This window comes from Stegodyphus dumicola, chromosome 4 (genome assembly GCF_044657685.1).
Source record: "Stegodyphus dumicola isolate Sdum_Otavi_A_Nest chromosome 4, ASM4465768v1".
NCBI classification, from domain to species: domain Eukaryota; kingdom Metazoa; phylum Arthropoda; class Arachnida; order Araneae; family Eresidae; genus Stegodyphus; species Stegodyphus dumicola.
Window position 1 is genome coordinate 205,166,488 of NC_140771.1, and position 9,066 is coordinate 205,175,553.

The 9,066-nt window shown below is 32.3% G+C and overlaps 1 protein-coding gene across 1 annotated transcript in view; it reads right to left on the reverse strand.

The window, feature by feature from the left end:
* The window catches only part of LOC118201933 (MICAL-like protein 2), a 105,792-nt gene extending 97,182 nt beyond the window's left edge, over positions 1–8,610 (reverse strand). The window contains exon 1 of the mRNA XM_085815914.1: positions 8,210–8,610. The gene's annotated coding sequence lies outside the window, so the exon portion shown is untranslated. The remainder of the gene's footprint in view (positions 1–8,209) is intronic.
* Positions 8,611–9,066: the final 456 nt, after the last annotated feature.

Here is a 9,066-nt window from a genome sequence, read left to right on the forward strand (position 1 = left end):
GGATCGCACTGAAGTTGTGGTGTCTAAGGCACTTACTTTAGGTAAAAAAAAAAAGAGAAACAGCAGAGATTTTAATTTGCCTCAGATGTTAAAATATTATTACAAGAATCTGGATATAACGTTCACTGAAAATGCTCCTAAAAGTATACAATATATTGTAATAAATATATCTCGGAAATGTACGTTATTTTGCAGGTGACTTTTTTCACTGCTACATCTCAGTGTATTGTTCGTATGCTACTAGAAAGGACTGTATAATCCTAGTAATATGTTAAAATATATTATTAGAATTATTTGTACATTGATTTATATGCTATAACTAGCCTGATAACTCATAAACAAAACTAACATAGTCAGAGTTATTTATTATAGAAGGGAATTACATTTACACATGCCACAGTTTATAAAGCAGTTACATGTCAATCTATAATACGGCACAGTTTTCTTTTTTAATGAAGGAAAATGAGATATAATATTAAGGTTCCTGGGATTTGTTTATTTGACAACGGTAAAGCACATCAGAGCTATCTATTAAGAGGAGGGATGCTTTCGTAGAGGTTTTCAAGTGAAATTTTCAACCTGCAATGCATAATATTTTTAACTCTTTAGAGTCTCGGTGGGAAAAAAAAAAAAAAAAAAAAAAAAAGCTAACATCCAAATCTTCTAGCTTTTCAGTTTAGTAGTGGAAGAGGTATTAAGCGGCATGCTTACCAGTAAGCAAAGCATGAACTGTGCAGTTAACAGAGAGCAATCTCTCAACATTATCTTCTAACTGAAAAAAACACACGGCTGAAGTTAAAATGCAAACATAGAATTTCTTCCTTTATCAGAAATTTAAAGTTACTGATTTACGAACAACTTCAAATAAGTGAGATCAAATAATTTCAGCTTTTAGTAACCGAAGGCGAGGTTCAATAAAATACCCTAAATGGCGTTAGCTGAAGTTTACTTACAAAAAACGAAGTTTTTATTTTAAATTAAAATGTAATTAGAGTGACAGATATAGCTTTAGTTACATGTTTTGCCACTGAAGTTCTTAATAAATCTTGAAGTTTAATTTTTTTATTAACAAATTTTTCGATACTAATTCAGAAGACAAACAACAAAAATCAGCGTTATATTTACAAAATTGTGTAAACTGTGGCATGTGTAAATGTCTTCTGAATTAGTATTTATTCGGGGTGTTATTGTGTCTTAAATTTTTCGATATTACTTTGTGTAAATATTATAAGCTAGAAACCTACTTAAACATACAAAGTTGACACATACTGCCACACTTAAAAAATGCCGTTTTAGCGACTGGAAATAATGAGATAATGTATTTTTAATGGCAAAATAAACATTAACAGTTAATAACTTTAAAAACGTGTAAAAATAAAACATGGGATATTGTCTTTAGCCGGCATTGTCTTACATTATTCAGAGCAGAAATAAGAAAAAGAAAATGAGGAATTTCCTGTTTGTACTTCTATTGCGTGGTATGAGCGGAACAGTTACTCACTTACCCAAGCATTATTTTTTAAATTTATTTATTTTAATTTTGATTTATATGATTTTTGAGCTGAAAAATTTCCATTTCGAAATGGAGGGAGGAGAAGACTTATCTATCTCGTTCGGATAACCCTAGCATGCTTTGGCATAATCGATTTATCAACAATCATGCCGCTTGGTTCTTCATTGCCTTGAGCTTATCTGAGAAATACATAACTCGCTCTTTATTCAAATTTTTCTTTCTCCTAAGTTTTAAAGTAAACAGCTTGCATAGAATGCTTAAACGTAATATATGTCCCTTTCCCCCAATATATTAAAAATAATTTTTGATGTTATCTACAGAAATTAAAATAATCTCTCACAAATAGTATGAGAGCACTAACTCTGGTTGAAGGCTTGAGTAACGGTTGGTTAATTGATCATATAAAAGCACGCAGCCCTACCAGTGGCAAAGTGGTTAAGACAGCTGAATATTCGGAGTTCGACTTAGATCCGTTGCGAACGGGCTATAATGCTTGGTTTTCTCCATCTATAACGTGAATATGAGGGATTTTCCCTTGAAAAGTCCTCCGCGAAGGAATCTTAGGCAAATAGCACTAGTGTTTGCCATATTCAAATAAAATAACTTCTGACGGTCTTTTGCCATATTTAAATAAAATAACTTTTAAAGAACGCAAGAGCTACAACAGAGTAGGGAACTTTCTAAAGGAACTGGCTAACATGCAGAATTAAATCAAGTACCGAAGTGTTAATTTAGCATTTATTAATGCAGCAAAACGGTCAGATTTTAAAATTAAAAGTGAACTTTTTCTTTTCAAAAACGTTTAATGTACTATATAAATATGGAGAAAACTCTCTTCTAGTATACACTTGTACGCTATCTGTACGAATCAGATATCCTATCAATGTTCAGAATTCTTTTACATAATCGCACCTTAATATACAGTTAGCCACAAAAGTCTGCGTACAGACAAAATTTTAAATTAAAAAAACACTTAAAGCATAGAAAAATGTATTTTAATCATTGCATTTTTTTTCTTCTATTAGCTAAAATTGTAAGCTTAAATAAAAAGTAAATAATATCAGTGTAATACTTTTTACATTTTTTCAAAAATATATTTTGTCAAAAAAAGTCAGAAATTCCCTCCAATAAGTCTGCGTACACTTTCAAAAAAAAAAAAAAAAAAAAAAAAAAAAAAAAAATTTTTTTTACATTACTTCAATACTTTGTAGGATATCCTTTATTCTTCAAAACAGCTTGCAGACGTCTGGGCATTGACTGAACTAGTTTTTCAGTGTCATACGACGTAAATTTCGCCCACTCTTCCTGAAATTTACAAATTAGCTTATTTCGCGACGTAATATTGTGTTTTCGAATTCGTTTCTCCAATTTTGCCCACAAATGTTCGATTGGATTGACGTCTGGTGACTATGGAGGAGTACGCAACTGTCTTGGAGTGTGATAGAGGAGATATTCCTTCACAATTTTAGCTGTATGTTTCGGGTCGTTGTCTTGTTGGAAAATAAAGGTATTAGAAAGGTTTAAATTTCGGGCACTGTCTCGTAGATTTTTCTTCAGAATATCCAGATAAACATACTTATCCACGACTTTATCAATAATACTTTCGACCACATACACCCCCATAACATCACACCGCCAGCTCCATGTTTGACAGTTGGATTTAAATTTCTCAGATTCAGTTCTATTCCTGGTTTTCTCCATACAATAGGGTGGCCATTAACTTTAAATATTGTAAATTTACTTTCATCTGACCAAATTACATTGTTCCAGAAGTCCTGCGAAGAGTTTAAATATGTTTTGGCAAAAGCAATTCTTTTCTTTCTATTTGTCTCGGAAATGTATGGCTTAGACCTGGGTTTGCGTTCATGATAATCGGACTTTCGCAGCACTTTTCGTACAGTTTCAGGAGAAAATTCCTTGTTGCTAGTTAAAAAAAGTCTTTTGCAATGCTTGCAGCAGAAAGTTTAGGATTTTGTTTAATTCGTAAAAGAATTTTTCTTTCTTCTCTCTGCGTTAGCTTTCTCGGTCTCCCACATCTTGGTTTTACAGCAAGACTACCAGTGTCAAGATAGTTTTGAATAACTCTTTGCGCACTAGAAAATGGTTTGCCAATGGTTTTACCAATATAACAAAGAGTTTTACCTTCATCTCTCAATTTGATAATCAGTTGTCTCGTAACTAAAGGAATTTCTTTATTGGTTGTCATTTTCGTCAAAGAAAGTAGAAATAACAACTTCCAATCAACGTGAAATTTGCTTTGGAACTCAATGACCTTGAAAGTGTAACCTTCTTTGCATTCTCAAGTTTGAAGTTTAATAGTTAGATAAAATATCCCCCGCCTCCTTCGCGTTGTACGCAAACTTTATTGGCTTTGATTTATGACCACTTATCTTTTAAAAATTAGTGTGCATAAATTATTAGATATGAAAATATTACAGTTAAATAATTTCAAAGTCCCTTATTGAAACTAAAGAGTTAAAAAATAAAACTTTAAGAAACTACCCTTTTCGCACCTTAAAATTTGAATTTGATATTACTTTTCTTGATGTACGCAGACTTTATTGACTAACTGTATATTTGAAAGGAGATTGTAAACGTACGTCTTTTTTTTTACGCAAGCATGTCGTCACATTACTCCCATCAAAATACTTCGGTTAAATGATATGCTGAAATTAATTCTCCAAAAAGGTGCAGTAATTAATGCTGGATAAAAATAGTTGTGATAACTTATTTAGAAGCTATCAGAGTAAAGTACTGAAATCTGCCATTGAACTAAAACTTGCTCTGCACGAAGGATAGCAGGAACAAACAGTTTAGTTAACACTTTTTTTTTAATTTTTAATATCACTCTTATTTTTTCTTTTCCTTCTTATCTCAACGCCGTGATATCATCCAACTATTTAGTTGTCTGAAGCAAGTAGGTTATAGTGAATGAAACGAACAACAATAAAATGAATTTTCAAATTACCGTCTATGCCTATAGCCTTCAAATGATTCTTCACGTGATTCTGGGTTTTCCCACAGAACGTAAACGTTGAAAGAATGCTATGCTTAAAGTCCAGACTATCTTAAATGGGCGTTACTGTATCAATATATATCAAATAAATTTCATTCTAAGCATTTCGTTCTGTTACAGCTGTCATGTTCTTCAGAGTAAAAAGATAGTATATATTACCCAGTACTTCATATATAAAATACGAAGAAGAAAGCTTAGGGGGGTTGAAGAGGAGTTTACCATGGCAGTAAGATTGACAACTTTTTATCTTAAACTTAGATTCTCGTTGGTTATTTAAACTCACTGATTAACTTATTCTAGAAGAGCAATGAAGCAGTAGAAATACAGGAAAGATTTAACGTAAGAAATAAAGAGATAATTCAAATATTTTTTTAGTCATTATAGTCATTATAGATTTTTTAGTCATTTTTAGTCATTATATTTTAAGTCATTATAGATTTTAAAATAAATCTTGCTACTTAAAAAACATTTCTTTCACCATAACATCCATGAATTTATTTGAAAGTGCAGAATTTCATAAAAGCATAAAAACTAACATTCATGGAAAAAGAAAACTGGAATGTATTTTTTTATTTTTATTTTTCTTTTTTTTTTTTTTCTTTTTAATATATATTACCTTCTTAGGTTGATGCTGCCCAAAAAGATTCTCTTAGCGGCGTCACCTCTTAAGGAAACATACGCTGGTCTCGCTTGCCAAAAGACAACAAACCGTGTCATGCGCGATAAATGTCACACGTTCCGTAATGGCAGAGATAGAATGAAATATTGCTCACTACCTTATCTCAAAATGATTGCAATCACTAGGTTTCACCGCGGGGTTCAAAATACTGATAGAATGTTTAAAAAGGAAAATAATTTAACAAGCACTTTGCATATTTTACGCTATTTAACGCAAATCTGGTAACTTACACATAATTAATCATAACTCAATAATAATTTACGCATTATTCGATTTTATTCTATTATTAATCATTTACTTCTTTAACTACTAGCATTAAAGATAAACATATTAAAAAAACTATTATTCAGTACATTTAAAATGATTTAAACAAATTAATGAACATTATTTTTATAATGTTAGTATGGAATTTTATATTAAATACAAACAAAATGCACTTTTTAATGAATTCCAAGAGGTTTAGAATGATTACTATCTCTCTCTTTCATTGTTGAATAAAAAAAAAAAAAAAAAAAAAGAACGACTGAAGAAGGATGCTCCAGGATATCGTTCTGGAGCATGCAGAACAATTTTTGAAAAATTAGTGTAAACATGCACAATAATCTGAATAGGTTAGACCTCTGTTTCGCCAAAGTTCTACGTGTATGATGTGGGTATCATGTTAAAGCTCTCAGTCTATGCATCGAGATTCTTTGGTGAACTAGGTTCAACTTCCTCGGATTCTTGGACCAGGACCTATCCTAGAGTAGTGAAGTAAATCATTTTTCGATTATTAGGTAGCATGAGCATCGGGACACGCAAATCATACTGAAAATACCCAGTTTTCAATGCTTGTTTGAATGTAGCAAAGTACACACTACCCAAAATGGAAGATGATTTCTGACAGAAACTGGTTGATATTTACGTTACATATAAGGAAACCCAAGAGAAATCACATGCAACCAGTCCATTCGATGAGATTAGAATCCGAGTCGAACTACTAATGTTCATCATCCACGTCCATTCGGCCAATAATGGAACTCCTCTTCAAATCTTCAATAACTTATAAATTACGGTTTACATGATGAAAAAATTTTTAATATAATTTAAGTATGCCAGAGGCCAACTAAAGATGCAAAACACAACAACAGCAAAGGTTCGATTCGTTTGCTGAAAAGTACTAGTTTTTCAAAACAATAAACTTCTCTTTGAAAGGTATATATATATATTTCTTTACGAAATATGCCCATCAGTGGCCCGAGCGGTAACGTCGCTGAACACTAATAGTTCGACCCTTATAAAATCCTCCACAAAGGCATCTTTCCCTTTAAACAGATAACCCTCACGTACTTTGCCATAATTAAATAAACCAAACGGAGATAGATTGTTCTCAAATACCTTTAGCTATTTATCTCAAATAGCTCTCACATGCTTTAGGGTAATCACTTAATCAACTAAAATAATAAAGCAAAGTTATTAGCATTAATGAATAAGACCTGTCTTTAAGTAGCTTCATTTCTAAAATATAGCACGAATTTAAGTTACAAGAAAAATGGACAGTGGGTTCGCCATGCAAAAAACACTAAGAGAATTTAAAATAACTATTAGCACCTTTAACAGCGAATGTCAAATAAAATTACTAAACTTTTTTTAATGCATACTAATCATCTGTACGACGTAGAATCGAAACAAATTACCATAATTCATAGACTAAGAAAAATTTGCGCGATTTGTTGGCTGAAAAGAATTTACTCGCACATTCAACGGTACATTTCAGAAAAATTCAAATTCTGGCACGGAAGAAAGTTATGTTTTGCATGTTGATGTTTTACAACATGGATGGATGTACATTAGCTGGTCATATACTTTTACTTCCATAACTAAAAGTATATGCACAGTTTTATAAAAATAGAGCATTCAGCTTAATGAGAACATTTGTTGTCATGTTTCAACAATCCATGATGCAAATACAGGGCATTTTTTGTAAAAGATCTTCTCTACAGACATCTCTTCCAGGCAAAGACAGAAAACCCGCAAAATTGGGATTTTTATTCTTACCAGAACAAAATTATCAGAAGAACCGTATTATTGGAAACTTTTATTGAAGTAAATACAAATCTAAGAACTGGAAGATTTTGAATTGTATACTAATAATGAAATTTTGATGTCCATTGCAGTTTACATTAAAAAATTTGTTCTCTAATTTAAACATGTCATATAAAATTGCAAAATTTAGTGGGAAAGATTTTACTGACCATTTATATCATTAATTTTTTAATTCTTTCAATCCCTCTTTTTTTTTCTGAAATAATCTCAGACTAGTTTTACACAAAAAAAAAAAAGATTTTAAATGTAGCATTCTTTGCAGAACATTTTAATTTGAAGACATTTATAACACTGTTTAAAAGATATAATCCAAACGGCCTCTGAATATTGTTCAAAACACACTTAAAGTTTCAAAAGTTCTACTATTTAAAATTTTAAAATGGATAAAGTATATAGTTTATGTATACTTTAGATTATGCAAACAAATGTGCAACTGTTTAAAATCACTTAATATCCTCTTCTATAAAATGCATACAACAAACAACGATTTCTCGTCGGACTGAGACAACTAAGACCAACCAAAACTATGTGTTTTAGAATAGGTTGCTTAAACATTCCAAATTTTACAGATTGGCTAAACTCAGACAGATATACGTAACTACAATTATTTAAGTAATAAAGCTTATATTATTCAATAAAACTAAAATTAAAATTGAATATGCAGTTTACAGTTAACGAAAAAGAAAATTGAAAAGCACTTTTCTTAATTTAAAAAACAAGTTAATTATTTAATAATACAGCTGGAATTTAAAAACATAAATCCAAAATAGACCCTGTTTTAATGCTTTTTAAACCATTAACTATTACAGTTTCAAATTCATTGTAAATTAGCATTAGAAATTATTCAACTGATTAATATTATTTCGAATATTTCATTAATTTTTAGTTCATCTGATACTAAATTAATGGTGCTCACCTGAGTATTTGCTGCCGAAGGCTTTGTTTACTGCAACTATGAGAAAAACGTGGAGTTAAAATCCCGTCTTGAAGAACAACAACCAGCGGTGAACTTCAAAAACAGACCTCCGTTTTTTCCGCTCGAACTTAGGCTCGTAGGCCACACGCAAACAGCAGTCGAAGAGGGAGAGAGGAAACGTACGACCCTACCACGAGCTAGACAACCCCGAGTACTGACTGACTCGAATGTATAGCAAGCAAGCAACCAGTCTGGTCCTTTTTTCCCACACAAGCGCTACTTCTCGTCAGAGTTGCTGCTGCTTGTGCTTTTGAAAAGCTGGTTCGGGACAGGAAGTTAGTACGAGCTGACCTGCCCTCGGGTGTTTCTGTATCTGCTGCCGCAGCTTCAATAATAAAACTAGCTGAGTGGTGGCAGCGGTGCGGAGGAGAGGAGGAAGGTTGGTAAAATGATGGGGATGCAGCAAGCGGTGCGTTTCACAGCAACAATGGAAAAACGACAAGAGGAGTGATAGAGAGGGGATGGGTTCGATTTATTTTATTTTATTTTGCTTGCGGCTTTTGCCTTTTTTTTTTTTCTTTTGGCGATGTGTGAGTGTTCGGCAGCTTTTTGGCGATACCAATCGGTTCTACACCCTGACATCACATCAATTGCTCTGTCAGTGATGAAACACTACAAGGGTTGAATGTGCCCTTGAAAGCAACTAGGGGTCTGTAGGGGCGTTCCTGTTTCTGGGATCGGTTTATGCTTTCTAGGAAAGGAACTGGATCATATTGTTCGGTAACGTGCAGTAAAACTCCAAATCAGAGATCGCAACCTATCCGGATTATTGGATTGTCTTTTTCTGTAAACTGAAT